Source organism: Pan paniscus, chromosome 6 (assembly GCF_029289425.2).
Source record: "Pan paniscus chromosome 6, NHGRI_mPanPan1-v2.0_pri, whole genome shotgun sequence".
NCBI classification, from domain to species: Eukaryota; Metazoa; Chordata; class Mammalia; order Primates; family Hominidae; genus Pan; species Pan paniscus.
In genome coordinates, this window is record NC_073255.2 from 159,040,455 (window position 1) to 159,062,364 (window position 21,910).

The 21,910-nt window shown below is 37.4% G+C and overlaps 1 long non-coding RNA gene across 4 annotated transcripts in view; it reads left to right on the top strand.

Moving 5' to 3' along the window:
• The window catches only part of LOC103784441 (uncharacterized), a 73,017-nt gene that overhangs the window by 23,891 nt on the left and 27,216 nt on the right, over window positions 1-21,910 (top strand). The window contains exons 3-4 of one of the 4 annotated variants that reach the window (XR_010112792.1): window positions 2,960-3,064; window positions 3,311-3,497. The exons of 2 other annotated variants lie outside the window; for them this stretch is intronic. This is a non-coding gene — a long non-coding RNA (uncharacterized LOC103784441). Of the gene's footprint in view, window positions 1-2,959; window positions 3,498-21,910 lie in introns of all 4 variants that reach the window. One more of the 4 variants, XR_610076.5, reaches the window with a different exon arrangement.

The following is a 21,910-nucleotide window of genomic DNA, read 5'->3' on the forward strand; positions in this document are numbered from 1 at the left end:
ATATGAGTCTACAAATATGGCATTTATTTTTAAAAATAGCTATGTATTTGCTCAATTCAAATTATCTCCCCAAATATGATGTCCATAACTTTCTACCTCTATGATCTGTCCAGTTTTACTGACATAAAGAATGAGGAGCAACTTGGCAGTGTGGCAGACCTGCTTTAAGGTTGTAATTGATTCCAAGCTGAATGCTCACATGTCTTGGCATTTTAAACGATGTTCATATACACTTCCTTTATACAACTTGTTCAAGTATCTAATTTCTAAATCCCACACCACCTGGAAAGCCAGTTTCATACAATATTTAAAGAAAAACATCTTCACCAGATTCCAGGAGCCAGGGGAAGCAGATAACATAAGAAATAATCTCTTTGCTATAGAAGTAAGTTGTCAACATATTCCACTTCCCTATTCCTTCACCCTCACTAAAACTGCCATCCTCAGCAGGAGTATTTGCTGTTCTTGACTTTTAAAAAACAAGAAACTATCACTAGATTAAAAATCAGAGACTGTGATAGTTCAGAAATAAAGGATAGAATAAGCAATGTCTGGGTACATTTTAGCTCTTGCTGTCAGCTTCTCACGCAGCTGAATTTAAGGGTTTAATAACTATGTTGAGGCATTGCAGAGGATTCCCACTACCCAGCCAGGGGTGCTTTTACTCTCATCCATTTATATCCACTTCACGGAGCCAAAGAGAAATTTGAGGAAGAGTAAACACAAAGCTTTTTGTTTGTTTGTTTGTTTTTTCATTTTGAAATGGAGTCTCCCTCTGTAGTCCAGGCGGGAGTGCAGTGGCGCAATCTCGGCTCACTGCAACCTCTGCCTCCTGGGTTCAAGTGATTCTCCTGCCTCAGCCTCCCAAGTAGCTGGGATTACAGGCACACACTACCATGCCCGGCTAATTTTTGTATTTTTAGTAGAAACAGGGTTTCACCATGTTAGTCAGGCTGGTCTTGAACTCCTGACCCTGTGATCCGCCCACCTCAGCCTCCCAAAGTGCTGGGATTACAGGCATGAGCCACTGTGCCTGGCCTAAGCTTTATCTCCTACGTGTCTTTCTACTAGCATCTCACCAGCAACATCTGCTATGGTTCCCCGTAATTGTCCATTTTAGATGAAGGAGAGGGAAAAGGAAAGAGGGGGCTTGTATTCAGAGGCTGCTGCTGCTACAAAGATATAAACTTAGCTTTATTTCAATGTATGTATATTTTAAAGGACATTAGCATGACCTAAATATTATGTGTATTATTAAATTACACATAATATTAATAAATATTAATATCAATAAATGAGGAAAAGAGGTAAAACTGGAGAAATAGAATTTTCTTTCTTTTCCCACATGATTGTGGTTACAAAATTTGTTCAGGGTCTGTTCTTTCAGTTAAACTTTATTGTTAGCACTTACACAGGTTGACAGTTTGTGCCATAAATGCATTTTTATTGATGGTGAGTTAGTTTTCTAGGGTTGCCATAACGAAATACCACAGACTGAGTGAAACAAAAGAAATTTGTTTTCTCACACTTCTGCAAGCTGGAAGCCTCAGATCAAGGTGGTGGCAAGTTTGGTTTTATCTGAGGCCTTTTTCCTTGGCTTACAGATGGTTATTGTCTCACTGTGTCTTCAGATGGCCTTTCTTCTGTGCATACAAATCCCTAATGTCTCTTTGGACGTCCAGATTTATTCTTCTTCTCCTTCTCCTTCTTCTTCTCCTTCTCCTCCTCCTTCTTCTACTTTCTTCTTTTGTTCCTTTTTTCTTTTTTCTTTTTTTTTTTTTTTTGAGACAGAGTCTTGCTCTGTCACCCAGACTGGACTGTAGTGCAGTGGTGTGATCTCGGCTCACTGCAACCTCCACCTCCTGGGTTCAAGTGATTCTCATGCCTCAGCACCCCCAAGTAGCTGGAATTATAGGTGCATGCCACCACCCCTGGCTAATTTTTGCTATTATTATCATTATTATTATTATAGAGATGGGGTTTCACCATGTTGGCCAGGCTGGTCTTGAACTCCTGGCCTCAAGTGATCCGCCTTCCTTGTCCTCCTACAGTGCTGGCATTACAAATGTGAGCCACTGCACCCAGCTCCCAAAACTTCCTGTTCTTACAAGGCCAACAGTCAATTTGAATTAGGACTCACACTAATGGCCTCACTATCATCACCTCTTTAAAGGGCCTAACTCTAAATACAGTTATACTCTAAGATCCTCAGGGTTAGAGATTCAACACAAGAATTTGTGGAGTAGGGGACACAGTTCAGCCTGTAATAGATGGTAGGCTTATACTACAACATTAGGCTTGCACTGGCTACAAACCATATTCCTGCTTCTACCTCAATGCTTCTTTTCTTCCATTCCTTGGCACATATTCAAAGTTGACTGACATAATTCTTATTGTTGAAGCAAGTGATGAAGCTGCCTAGTGATAATAACTAATTTTCTGGAACTCTTTTGGAATGTATAGATACTGGTTAGGAATCACCTAGTAACAGGTATATTGACATGAAGCCAAAGTCTGTGTAGATAGTATAAAATTCTGGGGAAACACCAGCACATGCTGGAGTAATGGAGAAGAAAAAAATGTACAAGGAAAGTATGATCCTTGTCTTAGTCTATTTATTATGCACTATAACAAAATATCTGACACTGGGTAATTTGGAAAGAACAGAAATTTATTTCTCACAATTCTGGAACCTGGGAAGCCGAAGACCATGGTGCCAGCAGATTTGGTGTTTAGTGAGCAGACACCTTCTAAAAGCCCCACGTCTTAATACTGTTGCACTGGGAATTAAGTTTCAACATGAAATTTGAAGGAGACACAAATAGTTAAGCCACAGCAATCCTAAACCAAGAGGAGCTAATACAAGGGAATGTTTGAAGTAAGAAGAGTAAGAGAGGGTCTGATGAAGTTTCCAAAGCAAAGCATACACAATTAAATATAGTATTTTTTTTTTTTACAGTTTTCATGACAACCAGCATGGTGAGCCTACAGCATTTCAGAGGCAGAAAAAGAGTGCATAGACATGAAAAAGAGGGGCCATATTGATAAGAAAAATAGTACAGAGGTAAAATCTATAGTACTTTGAAGATTCCTGAAAAACAGGGGAGAGAGAAATGTTATAATTGAAAATGACTGAGAAGATGGTGATTAAATACAGTAGGTAGTGTTGAAGAGTTGTATTAGATAAATTGAATTCAGTGTTCCTGCAAGATATCTAAGTGACCACACACAGGAGGAACTGGCAAATTCAAAACTAGAGTTTTTAGAAAAGTTAAGGCTACAGGTAAGGATTTGGTATTTGTCTGCATAGATGACCCAAACCAAAAAAGCTAGTGAAGATACTGAGAGAGCACGAAGGAGAAATGAAGAGAGTTAAGGACATCGCCTTGTAAAAGCCTACATGGGAGGGAAAGATGAGACCAAGAAGGAAAGAGAAGGCACACCTGGAGAGTGCAACACAATGGACTTCAAGAGAAGAAGATGCTTCAAGGATGTGGGTAAATGGCTTAAAACCTCTTTTTTTCTTTTCCATGAGAATTTGCTGTTTTAAAACTTTCTAACCCTGTTCTCCAGGAAATGTGATAAAAATGAAATGTCATATCAATGCTAAGCAACTCAATGAACCCTGATTGGAAGATTGTGTCTTGACTGGGAGTTCTAGGTATGACTATATATACCGAGTGATAAGTCATAATTTTTTATTTTGAATATGCAAGACCCTGGAAGCTATGGCTAAGGGTTGTGAGAAGAGATGTTGGCTCATGTAGGACATGGGGTTTCTAAGCTAGGGTTGTTCCCACACTCACTCATTGTGTATTTTGTCTTCTTGCATGGATTGTCATGAGGAAAGAAGGAACAAAAAGAATAACCCCAGGACAGATAAATAGACTGGTGGATTAACTGCCACAGGAATCCCAATGAAGTATTGAAAGGGAAAAAAAGTCAGAAGAGAATTGCATATGCAACTTCTCCCCCTCAAAAGAAACAAAATCATTCTAAGACAAAGGTGAAATAAAAGCATTTCTGTCAAACAAAAGCTAGGGGAATTTATCACCAGCAGACATGCACTGTAAAAAATATTAAACAGAATACTACATAAAAGAATGAAGAGGCCGGGTGCGATGGCTCATGCCTGTAATCCCAGCACTTTGGGAAGCCGAGGCAGGCGGATCACGAGGTCAGGAGATCCAGACCATCCTGGCTAACACGGTGAAACCCCGTCTCTACCAAAAATTAGCCGGGCATAGTGGCAGGGGGCTGTAGTCCCAGCTACTCGGGAGGCTGAGGCAGGAGAATCGCGTGAACCCAGGAGGCGGAGCTTGCAGTGAGCCGAGATCGCGCCACTTCACTCCAGCCTGGGCAAGACTCCGTCGCAAAAAAAAAAAAAAAAAAAAAAAGAAAAGAAAAGAATGAAGAAAACCAAAAATGATACATGTAAGGGTAAATATAAAAGATGCTTTTTCTAATTTTTACATTTCTTTAAAAGAAAAATGACTAAGGCAAAAATAATAGCAATGTACTACAGGATTTATAATAAATGTGGGCATAAATTGTATGACAATAATAGTACAAAACATGGGATGGAATGAAAGTATAATATTATATTATAAGATTCTTACATTTCTTGCATTATCCATGAAATGGTATAATATCATTTGAAGGAAAGACTCTGATAAGCTGAAAACGTAAACTCCAGAGCATTGTAAACTCTAGAGCAATTACTAAACTAATATAACAATAAAGCAAAGAGATATTTAATAAGACAGATGGGAGAAAAAAATGAATTAATTTAAAAATCTATACAAAAAGTAGTAGAAAGGGAAAATGGAACAAAAATCAGATCAGATAAATAGAAAACAACAAGGTGATAAATCTAATCCAACCATGTTTATAATTATATTAGTTACTAATGATTTAAACATTTCAATGAAAAGGCAACAATTGTTGGATGGGATTTTAAAAAGCAGGACCTAACTCTATGCTGGAAAAAACAAAACAAAACCCTACTTTAAATATAAAAACTTCAGCTGGACACAATGGCTTATGCCTGTAATCCCAGAAATTTGAGAGGCAGAGCAGGTGGATCATTTGAGGTCAGGAGTTCGAGACCAGCCTGACCAACATGGTGAAACCCCATCTCTATTGGAAATACAAAAATTAGCTGGGTGTGGTGGCACACACTTGTAATCCCAGCCACTCAGGAGGCTGAGGCAGGAGAATCGCTTGAACCTGGGAGACAGAGGTTGCAGTTAGCTGAGATTGCACCACCGCACCCCTGCCTGGGCAACAGAGCAAGACTCCATCTCAAAAATATAAAATAAAATAAATCTATACAAAAACTCAGTTATGTTAAAAATTATGGATGGAAAAAGATATACTATGCCAAAACTAATAAAAAGAAATCTGGAGTGGAATTAATAATTTCAAATAAAGTAAATGTCAAAGCAAGGAATATTACCAATCCTGGAAATAAAGCAGGACACCTCATAATATGAAGGGGTCATTTACAAAATATAAGAACTAAAGCTATAAACAACAACTTGATAATAAATATACAAACTGACCACATTTTTGTTTAATGGGTATTAACATATAGATAGACAGAAGGAGTAAGTTCTAGTGCTGGATCGTGTAGTAGGGCAATTATAGTTAAAAATAATATATTTCTTTATGTGTCATTCATGTTTGTTTTTTGACAAAGTGGCAAATAGGGACATGAAAAGCTGCTTACTATCACTAGTCAAAAGGCAAATGCAAATTAAAACCACAATGATTTACGAGTACACACCCAGAAAAATTACAATATCAAATATTGGTAAAGATGTAGAGAAATTGTTTTTCTCAAGTATTCCAAAATGGTACACCCATTCTATAAAACAATTTGGTAGTTTCTTATAAAATTAAACAGATGGCCGGGCATGGTGGCTCATGCCTGTAATCCCAGCACTTTGGGAGGCTGAGGGGGGCAGATCACCTGAGGTCTGGAGTTTGAGACCAAACTGACCAACATGGTAAAACCCCATCTCTACTAAAAATACAAAAAATTAGCCAGTTGTGGTGGTGTACACCTGTAATCCCAGCTACTCGGGAGGCTGAGGCAGGAGAATCACTTGAACCTGGGAGGCGGAGGTTGTGGTAAGCTGAGATCACACCATTGTACTCCAGCCTGGGCAACAAAAGCGAAACTCCGTCAAAAAAAAAAAATTAAACAGACACATATCATAAAACTTAGCAATCACACACCTCAGTATTTACTCGAGGGAAATAAAAATCTATGTTCATACATAGCCTTTTAAGCAAATATCTCTAGAGATTTACTCAAAGCCAAAATCGGTAAACAACACAAATGTCCGTCAATTGGTAAATACATCAACAAACCTGTGGTACATGAACTAAATAGTTCATGTTTTATGACATCATGAATTCCAAAAGCATTGCGCTAAGTGAAAGAAACCAAACATACAAAAATATATACTGTAGCTTTCATTAATATTAAATTCTAAAAAAAGGGGAAACTATAGTGACCTAGAGCAGATCAGTGTTTGCCAGGTGCCCAGGGTGGTGGGAAGGTGGATGACTGGAAACGGCATCAGAAAACATTTTGAGTTGATGGAAATATTTTATATCTTGATTTTGGTTGTGGTTACGTGACTATATACATTTGTAAATACTCATTGAGGTGTGTACTTAAAATAAGCAAGTTTTATCAATGGTAAATTATATGCCAGTAAAGATGATTTTAGAAAGAAAGACCCAAAAGCTGTTCCCAAATAGTGATCCAAATAACATGGTGTTATGGGCTGAATGTATTTCCCCAAAATTCATACACTGAATGCCTAGCCCCTAGTGTGATGGTATTTAGAGGTGGCACCTTTGGAAGGTGATTAGGTTTAGATGGGATTAGTGCCCTTATAAGAAGAAGAGAAAGAGTCCATGAGGACTCATGGAGGGGAGGTCTGTGAGCACAGAGAGGATGCTGTCTACATATCAGGAAGAGAGCCCTCATAGGATATCAGATCTGCCAGTAACTCCCATTGTATGGGAGCTCTGTTTTCACTCTATTAAATCTTGCAACTGCACACTCTTCTGGTCCATATTTGTTACGGCTCGAGCTGAGCTTTAGCTCGCTGTCCACCACTGCTGTTTGCCGCCATCGTAGACCCGCCACTGACTTCCACCCCTCGAGATCCATCAGGGTGTCCGCTGAGCTTTTGATCAAGTGAGGCACCCATTGCTGCTCCTGATCGGGCTAAAGGCTCGCCATTGTTCCTGCACGGCTAAGTGCCCGGGTTCATCTTAATTGAGCTGAACACTAGTCGCCTGGTTCCACAGTTCTCTTCCATGACCCCTGGCTTCTAAGAGAGCTATAACACTCACCGCCTGGCCCAGGGTTCCATTCCTTGGAATCTGCGAGGCCAAAAAATCCAGGTCAGAGAATAAAAGGCTTGCCACCATCTTGGGAGCGGCCTGCTGCATCTTGGGAGCTGCCCACCACCATCTTGGGAGCTCTAAGTACAAAGACCCACCCGTAACAGTAACATCCTTCTCCCATCCCTGGCCCCTGACAGCCACTGATCTGTTCTCTGTTGTTACAGTTTTGTCTTTTCAAGAATGACTTATAAGTGGACTCATAGGATTTGTAAATTTTCACTGAGCATAATGCCTTTGAGAGTCATCCAAGTTGTGGTATATATGAATAGTTCATTCCTTCTTATTTCTGAGAAGTAGTTTGTGGTGTGAACATATCACAGTTTATCCATTCACTGGCTGAAGGACATTTGTGTTGCTTCCAGCTTCTAAAAACTATTATTAGAGCTCCTGTAAACTTTATGTGCATAGGCTGTTGCATTTTTCTACCTAGGAGTGGATTTGCCAGATCATGTGGGAAGTTTAACTTTATGAGAAACTGCCAATCTGTTTTTCGGAGTGGCTTTACCGTATTTCATTCCTACTAGCAATTTTGAAGAGTTCCAGTTACTCTGCATCGTTACCAGTACTTGGTAGGTTTAGCCATTTTCATTTTTGGTAATCTAGTAGGTACACAGTAATTCTCGTTGTGGTTTGGAAGTGTTGAATTTATTTTCATGTGTGTATTTGCTTTCCATATAACTTTGATGATGTGTCTTTTCAAGTATTTTGCTCATTTTTTCCCTGAGTTTTGAGGGATCTTATATATTTTGGATACAAATCCTTTATAAAATATCGATTGAAAATATTTTCTTTCAGCTTCTAACTTGTTTTTTAGTCTCTGAACAATGTCTTCACAATATAGAAGTTTTTATTTTTGATGAAGCCTAATTTATTATTTTTTTCTTTCATTGACTATGCTTTTGATGTGTTCTCCAGGAACTCTTTGCTTAAATCCAAGATGAAAAACTTTTTCCCAACTGTGCTTATAAAAAAACTTATTGTATTTTTTAGATGTATAATCTATTTTAAATTAATTACTGCAAAGAGTGTGAGGTTTATGTCAAGGTTTATTTTTTTTGCATGTGGTTGTCCAATTGCTCCAGTATGATTTGTTGAATAGATTACACTCTCTCCACTGAATTGCTGTTACATCTTTGTCAAAAATTAATTGCCCACATTTGTGTGGATGCATTTCTGAACTATTTATTCAGTTCCATTGATTTATGGGTCTATCTCTTTGACAATACCACACAGTCCTTATTGTTGTAGTTTTATAGTAAGTCTTAAAATCAAGTACTATGATTCTTCTTTCTTCTTTTTCACAATTGTTTTGGTTATTCTACTTCTTTGACCTTTACATATGTTTCTATCTCAAAAAATCCTATTGTGATTTTTATTGGAATTACGTTAACTCTATAATCAATTTGGGGAGAATTGATCACCATTAAATGTGCTAATCCATGAATGTGGCATTTCTCCTTGTTTATTTAGGTCCTATTTTATTTTATTCATCAGCATTTGCAGTTTTAGCATGCAGATCCTGTACATTTTTTGGTTATCTTTATACTCAAGTATTTGAAGTTTTGAATTGTTGAAAAAGGCTTTTTTATATCAGTTTTCAAATGTTTATTGTTAACATTTACAAATATGGTTGGTTTTTGTGTGTTGATCTCATATGCTGCTTTTCACCACCAAACATATTTTACAGAACTCAAGAAGTGAACATTCTCTTATGTTTATACATGTATTTACCATTTCTCTTGCTTGGCCTTTGTTCCTGATATTAAATGTTTCCTACTGCTATCATTTTTCTTTTGTTTGACAAGCTTACTTTACCAATTACTTTAGAGTAGTTCTTCTAACAACAAAGTCTCTTAGTGTTCCTTCATCTGAGAATGCCTTTATTTTACCTTCATTCTTGCAGGATATTTTTACAGGATATAGAATTTTAGGTTGATAATTTCTTTTTCAGTATTCAAAAAATGTTGTGCTACTTCTGTCTCTCTTTCATAGTTTCTGATTTGGTTACTGGAATCACTGTTCCTCTGAATATACTATGGTTTTTCTGTATAAGATTTCAAAATTTTTTTCTTTTTCTTTAGTTTTCAGCAATTTAATTATATGTTGGGGTATATATTTTCTTGAGTTTATCTTGTTTGGATTCACTGAGTAACTATCTTGAATCTATAGGTTTCTGTCTTTTTTATTTTTTCAATTGTGCTTCTCTCTGTTCTGATTGTATTATTTTCATTTTTATTGCTTCAAGCTTATAGGGCCTCTGGCATCTCCATTTTGCTATGGATCTTATCTTGTGCTTCTTTCTTTCAGGTTATTACATTTTTTCATTCTAAAATTTCTATTTTGTTCATCTTTGTAACTTCAATTTTTTGCTAAGACTTTCTATCTTTCAATTCTTTTTAAGACAGTTCTCCCATTAGTTTTCAGAGTGTTTGTATCATACCTACTTTAAAGGTTTTGTCAGATAATTCTAGCATCTATGTCATTTCAGCATTGACATTGGTTGTTTTTCTTTTATTGTGCAGTTTGAGATTTTCCTAGATATTTACATGATAAGTACTTTTGAATTATATCCTAAATGTTTGAGTACTAAACTGTAAAACTCTGGGTCTTATTTAAATCCTGTAGAGAATGGTTGCTTCCCTCATTTCTTATTAATACATAATAATTGTACATATTTATGGAGTACACATAATATTCTGATACATATATACAAGGTGTAATGATCAGATCAGGATATTTAGGGTATCTGTCACCTCAAATACTTATCATTTCTTTATGTTGTGAACATTTCAAATCTTCTCTTTTAGATATTAAAAAAATTATTTTTAACTATAATCACCCTACTATACTATCAAATACTAGAAACTACTCCTATCTATGTGTACGTTTATACCCATTAAGCAACCTCTCTTCATCTCTTTACTCCCTGCCCTTTGCAGCCTCTGATAACCACCATTTTACTCTCTATTTCCATGAGATCAACTTTTTAAACTCTCATGTATGAATGGAAGCATGTAATATTTGTCTTTATGTGCCCAACTTTTATCAGTTTAACATAATGACCTCCAGTTCCACCCAGGTTGCTGCAAATAAGAGGATTTTATTTCTTTATGGGAGAATTGTATTCCATTGTGTGTGTGTGTGTGTGTGTGTGTGTGTGTGTGTATACACTTATGTGTAGAAACACAATACCGAAAATTTGGCATATATATATATATATATATAGATACGCAAACACACATATACATGTATGCCCAATTTTCTTTATTTTTCATCCATTGATTAAGTTGATTCTATATTTTGGCTATTGTGAATGATGCTGCAGTAAACTTTGGAGTGCTTACCTTTCAAAAAATACCTAGAAGTGGGATTGCTGGGTTGTATGGTAGTCCTATTTTTAGTTTTTTGAGAAACCTCCATACTGTACATGGCTAAACTAATATACATTCCCACCAACAGCATATATGAATTTCCTTTTCTCCACATTCCTGCTAACATCTGTTATTTTTCTCTTTTTTTTATACCAGCCATTCTAAATGAGATGAGATGATATCTCATTGTGGTTTTGATTTACATTTCCCTGGTGATGAGTATTGTTTACCATTTTTTCACATGACTGTTGGCCATTTGGATGTCTTCTTTTGAGAAATGTCTATTTAGATACTTTGTCCAATTTTTAATGGGATTATTGTTTTTTTTTTTTTTGCTGTCAAGTAGTTTGAGTTCCTTGTATATTCTGGATATTAGTCCCTTGTTGAATGAATAGTTTGCAAATATTTTCTCCTTTTCTACAGATTATTCCTTCACTGTGTTGTTTCCTTTGCTGTTAGCTTTTTTTGTGTCATATCATCTCATTTGTCTAGTTTTGTCAGTGTTGTTGTCTATGCTTTTGAAATCACAGCTGTAAAATCTTTGCCTACACCAATGTCCTAAAGCATTTTCTCTATGTTTTCTTGTAGTAGACTTGTAGTTTCCAGTCATATGTTTAAGTCTTTAGACTATTTTGAGTTGACTTACTTAATATGGTGAAAGATAGAGGTTCAGTTTTATTCTTTTGCATATGGATATACAGCTTTCCCAGCACTATTTATTAAAGAGGGTATTCTTTCCCCATTGTATGTTCTTGGAACCTTTGTTGAAAATCAGTAGGCTGAAAATCAGAGGCAGAGCAAGACAGCAGAATAGAAGGCTTCACCAATCGTACCCCTACAAGGACAGCAATTTAATTACTATCTACACACACACACACACACAAAGCACCTTCATACGGACTAAAAATCAGGTGAGCACTCACAGTACCTGATTTTAACTTCATATCACTGAAACAGAACTAAAGAGGTAGAAAAAAAACAGTCATGAATCACTGATGCAACCTCCTCCCTAATCCCCCAGCATTGGCAGCATGGTGCAGAGAGTGTTTCTGAGCACTGAGGGAAGGAGAGCACAGCAATCATGAAGCGATTGAACTCAGTGCTGTCTGGTTATAGCAGAAAGAAAAAACAGACAAAATTCAGCTAACACACACCCACAGAGGAAGCATTTAAACCGGCACTAGCCAGAGGGAAATTGCCAATAGAGGTGATGAGAACTTGAGTCCTTGCAAGTCTTGGCACTGTGGGCTAAAGTGCTCTGGAACTCTAAATAAACTTGAAAGGTGGTCTAGGTCACAGGACTGCAATTTTTAGGTGAGTTCTCGTATTGAACTGGGTTCATAGCTAGTACACAGGGGTTGACAGTGGGAGGGCATGCGACCTGCAGACACATCAACTGGGCACTTAAGGAAGTGCTGGCATCACTCCTCCCCTAACCCCAGGCCACACTGCTTGCAGCTCCAAAAGAGACACCTCCTTCTGCCTGAGGAGAGGAGGGGAAAAACTGGAGAAGACTTTGTCTTGCATCTGGGATACCAGCTTAGACACAGTAAGATAGGAAATGGGTCAGAGTCATGAGGCTCCCTTTCCAGGCCTCAGCCACCAGACAACAAATCTAGATACACCCTGGGCCAGAAAGGAACCTGCGGCCTTAAAGGGAATGAAACATAGTGCTGGCACCATTCATCACCTGCTAACTTAAAAGCCTTTGGGCCCTGAATAACCAGCAGCAATACCCAAGTTCTACATTGAGGGCTTTGGGTGAGACTCTGAGACCTCCTCACTTCAGTTGAGATTCAGCACATTCCCCAGCTGTGGTGACTGTGGAGCAAGAATCCTTCTATTTGAGAAAAGTAAAGGAGACATTGTCCTGCACCTAGGTATCAGCTTGACCACAGGAGAGTAGAGCACCAAGTGGGCTCTTAGGGTCCCCAATTTCAGGCCTTGGCTCTGGGACAGCATTTCTGGACCTGCCTGGGGCTAGAGGGGAGTCCAAGGCCTTAAAGGGTGAGTCCCCGGGCAGGCCATATTCTCCACAAGCTGAATGAAGAGCCCTTGGGCCTTAAGGGAACAATGGCAATAGTCTGGCAGTACCCCCATGGGCCTGTGATGGCAGTGGCCAAGGACTGACTCCTCTGCCTTTGGAAAGCGGAGAAAAGAATGGGAAGGACTGCATCTTGTAGTTTTAGTGCCAGCACAGCCACAGTACAACAGAACACCAGGTAGACTTCTAAGGATTTTAAGCGTAGTCCCTGGCTCCTGAACAGCACCTTTGGATATGCCCAGGGCCTAAGGGAACTCACCAAACCCAAAGGGAAAGATCGGCCTGGATAGCTTTGCCACATCGTGATTGTAGAGCCCCCAAGGCCTTGAGCAACCTTAAGTTGTAGCCAGGGAGTGGTTACAGCAGGTCTTGGGTGAAACTCAGTGCTCTGTTTGTCTCAGATCTCATCCAGCTCAGTCATACTGGTGGTGGCAACAGAAGTACTTATATCACTCCATTCCCAGGTTCAGGTGACTCAGAACAGAGGCAGAGACTTTATTTGTCTGAGAGAAAGTAAGAGAAGAGAACGAGAGTCTCTGCCTGGGAATCCAGAGAATTCTCCCAGATCTTGTCCAAGACCGTCAAGGTGGTACCTCTATGAGTCTGCAAAAACCACAGAGTAATTGGGATTGGGGTGCCCCGTAAAGTTGATACAGCTTAGATCTCAACACCCACATTCTTCACATAACTTCTCAAGAAAGACAGGTACACACAAACCCAGACTGTGAAGACTATAATAAATACCTCACTCTTCAATGCCCAGACATAAGCAAACATCCCTAAGTATCAAGACAATCCAGGAAAACATGATCTCACCAAACAAACTTAATAAGTCACCAGAGACCAATCCTGGAGAAATAGAGATATGTGACATTTCAGACAGAAAATTCAAAATAGCTGTTTTGAGGAAACTCAAAGAAATTCAAGATAACACACAGAAGAAATTCAGAATTCTATCAGATAAATTTAACAAACAAATTGAAATAATAAAATAATCAAGCAGAAATTCTAGAGTTGAAAAATGTAATTGACACACTGAAGAATGCATTGGGGTCTTTTAATAGTAGAATTGATCAAGCAGAAGAAAGAAGAAGAAAGCCTATCACAAGGCATTTAATAATCGGACTCCCAAAGATAAAGGATAAAGAAAGGCTCCTAAAATCAGCAAGAGAAAAGGAAGAAATAACATACAATGGAGCTCCAATGTGTCTGGCAGCAGACTTTTCAGTGGAAGCCTTATAGGATAGGAGAGAGTGGCATGACATATTTTAAGTGCTGAAGACAAACAACTTTTACTCCAGAATAGCATAACTGGCAAAAATATCCTTCAAAAATGAAGGAGAAATAAATACTTTCCCAGGCAAACAAAAGCTGAGGAATTTCATCAACATCAGAACTGTCATACAAGACATGCCAAAAGGAGTATTTCAATCCAAAGTATGTTAATGAGCAATATGTAATCACCTGAAGGTACAAAACTCACTGGTAATGGTAAGTACACAGAAAAACACAGGATATAATAACACTATAACTGTGGTGTGTAAACTATCTTATCCTATGTAGAATGATTAAAGGGTGAATCAATAAAAAATAATAACTATGACAACTTTTGAAAACATAGAGAATACAATAAAAAATAAATAGAAACAACAAAAAGTTCAAAAGTGGGGATATGAAGTTAAGTGATTTTTTATTAGGTTTTTTTTTTTGCTTTTTTTTTATGCAAACAGTGTTAAGTTGTTATCATAGTTTTATCATATGTTTTAACATAGTATTTGCAAGCCTCCTGGTGTATTCAAAACAAAATCATACAACAGATACATAAAAAATATAAAGGAAGAAACTAAATCATATGACCAGAGAAAATTATCTTCACTAAAGGAAAAACAGAAAGTAAAGAAAGAAGGAAGAGAAGACAACAAAATAATCAGAAAACAAATAACAAAATGGCAGGAGTAAGTCCTTACTTATCAATAACATTGAATGCAAATGGACTAAACTTTCTAATCAAAAGATATAGAGTGGCTGAATGGATTTTTAAAAAAGCAAGACCCATTGATTTGCCTACAAGAAACACACTTCACCTATAGATACACATAAACTGAAAATCAAGGAGTAGAAAAAGATATTCCATGCCAATGGAAACCAAAAAGAGCAGGAATAGCTATACTTATATCAGACAAAATAGGTTTGAGACAAAAGCTATAAGGAAGAGATGGAGATGATCACTATAAAATGATAAAGAGATCAATTAAGCAAGAGGATATAACAATTGTAAATATATATGCACCCAACACTGCATCACCCAGATGTATAAAGCAAATATTATTAGAACTAAAGAGAAAGATAAATTCCAATACAATAATAGCTGGAGACTTAAATGCCCTACTATCAGCATTGGACAGATCTTCCAGACAGAAAATCAAAAAAGAAATATTGGGTTTAATCTGCACTGTAGACCAAATGGATCTAACAGATATTTACAAAACATTTTATCCAGTGGTTGCAAAATATACATTCTTTTCTCAGCACATGGATTATTCTCAAGGGTAGAGCATATGTTAGGTCACCAAACAAGTCTGAAAACATTCAAAATATTTACTATCAGTAGCATTTTTATATGCCAGCAGTGAACAATCTGAAAAAGAAGTCAAGAAAGTAATCACACTTACAATAGCTACAAGTAAAATTAAATAACTAGGAATTAACTTAACCAAAGAAGTGGAAGACTTGTGTAATAAAAACTATAAAACACTGATCAAAGGAATTGAACAGGACTCCAAAAAATGAAAAAATATTCCATGTTCATGGATTGGAAAAATCATTATTGTGACAATGTTCATATTACCTGAACCAATCTACAGATTCAATGCAATTTCTATCAAATTCCAATGACATCCTTTACAGAAATAGAAAAAAACTATCCTAAAATGTATATGGAACAAAAAAAGACCCAAAATAGCCAAAGCTATCCTAAGCAAAAAGAACAAAACTGGAGGAATCATATTACCTGTCTTCAAACTATACTACAGAGCTCTAGTAACCAAAACAGCACATTACTGGCATAAAAACAGACACATAAATCACTGGAACAGCATAGAGAACCCAGAAACAAATCCACACACCTACAGTGAACTCATTTTCGACAAAGGTGCCAAGAACATACACTGGGGAAAAGACAGTCTCTTCATTAAATGGTGCTCAGAAAATTGGGTATTCATATGCAAAGGAATGAAATTTGGACCCATATCTTTCAACATATACAAAAATAAAATCAAAATGGATTAAAGGCTTAAATCTAAGACTTCAAACTATGAAACTACTACAAGAAAACATTACGGAAAATCCCCAGCACATTGGTCTGCACAAAAATTTCTTGAGTAATAGCCTACAAACACAGGCAACAAAAGCAAAAATGGATATAAGTTAAGAAGCTTCTGCACAGCAAAGGAAACTATCAAGAAAGTGAAGAGACAACCCATAGAATGAGGAAAAATATTTGCAAACTACCCACCTGACAAGAATATGTAAGGAGCTCAAACAACTCTATAGGAAAAAGTCTAATAATCTGATTAAAACTGGCCAAAAGATTTGAATAGACATTTCTCAAAAGAAGACATAAAAATGGCAAACAGGCATATGAAAAGGGGTTTATCAGAGAAATGGAATTTAAAACTACAATGAGATATTATCTCATTTCAGCTAAAATGGCTTATTTCCAAAAGACAGGCAATAACAAATGCTGGTGAGGATGTGGAGAAAAGGGAACCTTTGTACACTATTGGTGGGAATGTAAATTAGTACAACCACTATGGAGAACAGTTTGGAGGTGCCTCAGAAAACTAAACATGGAGCAACCATATGATCCAGCAATCCCACTTCTGGATATATACACAAAAGACAGCAAATCAGTATATCAAAGAGCTATCTGCACTCCCATGTTTGTTGTAGCACTGTTTACAATAGCCAAGATTTGGAAGCAACCTAAGTGTCCATCACAGATGAATGAATAAAGAAAATGTGGTACATATACACAATGGAGAACTATTCAGCCATAAAAAAATGACACCCTGTCATTTGCAACAACATGGATGGAACAGAAGATCATTATGTTAACTGAAGTAAGCCAGGCACAGAAATACAAACTTCACATGTTCTCACTTATCTGTGAGATCTGAAAATAAAAACAACTGGACTCATCAATACCGAGAGTAGAAATATGGATACCAGAGGAAGGGAGGGGTAGAGGGGATAAAGGGGGAGGTGGGGATGGTTAATGGACTAAAAAAGAATAGAAAGAATAAGACCTAGTATTTGCTAGCACAATAGGGTGATTGTAGTCAATAACAATTTAATAGTACATTTAAAAATAACTAAAAGAATATAATTGGATTGTTTGTAACAGAAAGGATAAATGTTTAAAATGATGGATAATCTATTCCCCAGATGGGCTTATTTCACATTACATGCCTGCATCAAAACACCTCATGTACCCCATAAATATATACACCTACTATGTACCCACAAAAATTAAAAATTTGTTTAGAAAAGGAAAATCAGTTGGCTGTAAATACAAAGATTTATTTCCGGGTTCTCTATTCTGTTTCATTGGTCTATGTATCTGTTTTAATACCAATACCATGCTGTTTTCATTATTCTAGACTTATAATATATTTTGAAGTCAGATAGTGTGATACCTGCAGCTTTGTTCTTTTTCCTCCATATTGCTTTGACTCTTCAGGGTCTTTTGCGGCTTCATAAAATTTTAGAATTTTGTTCTATTTCTGTGAAGAATGTCATTGGTATTTTTATAGGGTTTGTATTGAATTTGTAGATTGCTTTGTGTAGAAGGGTCATAATTTTTCCAACTCACGAGCATAGAGTAGCTTTTCATTTGTTACTGTCCTCTTCATCTACTTTCATCAGTTATTTGTAGTTTTCATCATGCTTTTCACCTCCTTGATTAAATTTATTCCTAGGTAGTTTATTTTTGTAGCTATTGTAAATTGCATTGTTTTCTCGATTTCATTAAGGTAGTTCATTCTTGATTTCATTCAGCTAGGTGTTTTTTTTTTTTGAAAAGATAAGCAAAATTAAAAAATCCTTAGCTAGAATATTTTTTAAAGGGGAGACTAAAATAAATAAAATAGAAAATAAAACAGGAGACATTGCAAATAATCCCACAGAAATAAAAAACATCATAAAAAGTATCATGAACAATTATATACCAAAAATTAGACAAATGGTAAATGGACAAATTCCTAGAAACATACAACCTACTAAGACTAAATCAAGAAAAAATAACAATCCTGAACTGATCTATAACAAATAGAGAGACTGTATCAGTATTTATAAACCTTGCAAGAAAGAAAAGCCTAGGACAATATGGCTTCTCAGATGAATCCTATCAAACATTTAAAGAAATTTAATTCCAATCATCCTTAAGTAATTACAAAAATAGAAGAGAGAACTCTTTGAAACTCATTCTATGAGACCAACATCACTCTAATAGTAAAGCCAGACAAAGACACTGCAAGAAAAGAAAAATATAGGTCAATATCACTGACTAAAGTGGATGTAAAAATCCACAACAAAATACTAGTAAGCCAAATTCAACAGCACATTCAAAGGATCATATACCATGATCAAGTAAGATTTGTCACTGTGATGCAAGGGGGTTCAACATAAGCAAACTAATCAATGTGATACACCACATTAACAGAATAAAGGATAAAAATTATATAATAATCTCAATAGATGTAGAAAAAATATTTGACAAAATTCAACACCTTTTCCTGATAAAAACACTTAATGTGTTGTGAGTAGAATAAAATTACATTGGCATAATAAAGGCAATACATGAAAAGTTCACAGCAAACCTCATATTCCACAGTGACAAACTGAAAGTTTTTCCTCCAAAATCCAAGAATACCCACTTTCTCTACTTCTATTCAAAGTACTGCAAGTAATAGCCAGAGCAATTAGAGAAGAAAAAAAGAAAGGTATTCTAATCAGAAAGGAAGAAGTAAATTTATCTCTGTTTGCAGATGACATCATCTTATATATAAAAACCCCTCAAGATTACACACACACACACACAGACACACACATGCCAACCTGTTAGGACTAATAAAATAATTCTGTAAAGTGGTAAAGATACAAAGTCAACATACAAAATCAGTTGTGTTTCTATACATTAACAATGAGCAATCTGAAAAGGGAAATAAAACAATCCCATTTATGATAAACTCAAAAAACATTTTAAAATTTTGGAATAAACTTAACCAAGGAGGAAAAAACTTGTATGCTGAAAATTACAAAACATTGCCGAAATAAATTTGCAAAGACGACAAATAAATGGAAAGACATACCATGTACATAAACCAGGTTCACTCTTAAGCACAGTAGAGTTCATACATATATGGTTTTCTTCTTCTTTTTTTCCAGCTTAGCATTTCATTCCAAAATATCTTTTTATTCATGTAACACACCCATGATTTTTTCTGTTTCTTCCTGATCCCTAGAAAGTTCTGAAAACCCTCTAAAATTGGAATTGAGGCCAGGTGCAGTGGCTCCTGCTTGTAATCCCAGGACTTTGGGAGGCTGAGGCAGGCAGATCACTTGACCTTAGGAGTTCTAGGCTAGCCTAGGCAATGTGATAAAGCTCTATCTCTACCAAAAAAAAAAAAACAAACAAACAACAAAAAAAACCCAGCCAGGCCTGGTGGCATGTGCCTATAGTCCCAGCTACTGGAAGACTGAGTTGGGAGGATCACTTGAGCCTGAGAGGTCGAGACTGCAGTGAGCCATGTTCACACCACTGCACTCCAGCCTGGGTGACACAGGGAGACCCTGTCACAGAAAAAAAAAAGAAAAAAAATGGAAATGATATTTATGAATGAGGGGTTGCAAACTACTGCTGTAGTTGGTTAAGAGGAATAACAAAAGTTACCCAATATTCTTTTTTTCATCACTCTGTATAATGGCTGTAATGGTTTCCATATGGGATATTGTAAAATCTAAATGTGGTTTCATCAGACAAAAGCCAAGGTTTTGTTTATAAGGAAGACAAAGGGACTGTTGAAATGTTTGGGAATTTGGTGACATGAGAATATCCATTGAAAGAAAGAGAAAAGCTGGTGTCAGGGGAAAGTTTCAAGGAGATACAGACCTGAGTAGAACGCACAAGAAAAACTAGACTAAACTGGTTAGGATGAAAGGTGGTAAGAAGTAAACTTAGGGTTTTCTGTGGCATTTTAATTTCTATAGTTTCCCCCTCACAGGCCCCTTGATGACAGAATATGATATAGTTCGGCTGTGTCCCCACCTAAATCTCATCTTGAATTGTAGCTCTCATAATTCCCATGTGTTGTAGGAGGGACCCAGTGGGAGATAATGTAATCATGTGGGCAGTTTCCCTCATACTGTTCTCATGGTAGTAAATAAGTCTCACAAGATCTGACGGTTTTATAAGGGGAAACCCCTCTCACTTGGTTCTCATTTTCTCTTGTCTGCCACCATGTAAGACGCGCCTTTTCCTTTCTGCCATGATTGTGAGGCCTCCCCACCTATGTGGAACTGTGAGTCCACTAAACCTCTTTTTCTTTATAAATTACCCAATCTCAGGTGTGTCTTTATCAGCAGCATGAGAACAGACTAATTACAGTAAATTGGTATTGGTAGGCTGGGGTGCTGCTGTAAAGATACCCAAAATGTGGAAGCAACTGTGGAACTGGATAACAGGCAGAGGTTGGAACAATTTGGAGGGCTCAGAAGAAGATAGGAAAATGTGGGAAAGTTTAGAACCTCCTGGAGACTTGTTGAATACCTTTCACCAAAATGCTGATAACGATATAGACAATGAAATCCAGGCTGAGACGGTCTCAGATGGAGATGAGGAACTAGTTGGGAACTGGAGTAAAGGTGATTTTTGCTATGTTTTAGCAAAAAGACTGGTGACATTTTCCTCCTGCCCTAGAGATTTGTGAAACTTTGAACTTGAGGGAGATGATTTAGGGTATCTGGTGGAAGAAATATCTAAGAAGCAAAGCATTCAAGATGTGACTTGGGTGCTGGTAAAAGCATTCAGTTTTAAAGGTAAACAGAACATAAAAGTTCAGAAAATTTGCAGCGCTATGATATGATAGAAAAGAAAAGCCCATTTCTGAGAAGAAATTCAAGCTGACTGCAGAAATTTGCATAAGTAATGAGGAAGCAAATGTTAATTGCCAAGACAGTGGGGAAAATGTCTCCAGGGCATGTCAGAGACCTTTGCAGCAGCCCATCCCATCACAGGCATGGAGGCCTAGGAGGGAAAAATGGTTTTGTGGGCTGGGACCCGAGCATCCCCACTATGTGCAGCCTAGGGACTTGGTTCCCTGCATCTCATCTGCTCTAGCCATGGCTAAAAGGGGCCAAGGTACAGCTTGGGCCATGTCTTCAGAGGGTGCAAGCCCCAGGCCTTGGCAACTTCCATGTGGTGTTGAGCCTGCAGGTGCACAGAAGTCAAAAATTGAGTTTTGGAAACCTCCACCTACATTTCAGAGGATGTACAGAAATGCCTGGGTTTCCAAGTAGAAGTTTTCTGCAGGGGCAGGGCCCTCATGGAGAACTTCTAGGGCAGTACAGAAGGGAAATGGGGGATTGAAGTCCCCATACAGAGTCCCCACTGGGAGACTGCCTAGTGCAGATACATGAAGAGGGCCACCATCCTCCAGACCCCAGAATGGTAGGCCACTGACAGCTTGCACCATGCACCTGGGAAAACTGCAGACACTCAGTGCCAGCTCATGAAAGCATCCAGGAGAGAGGCTGTACCTTGCAAAGCCACAGGGACAGAGCTGCCTGAGACCGTGGGAACCCACCTCTTGCATCAGTGTTACCTGGTTGTGAGACATAGAGTCAAAGGAGATCATCTTTGAGCTTTAAGATTTGACTGCCTTGCTAGATTTCAGACTTGCATGAGGACTGTAGCCCCTTTGTTTTGGCCAATTTCTCCCACTTGTAACTACTGTATTTACCCAATGCCTGTACCCTCATTGTATCCAGGAAGTAACTAACTTGC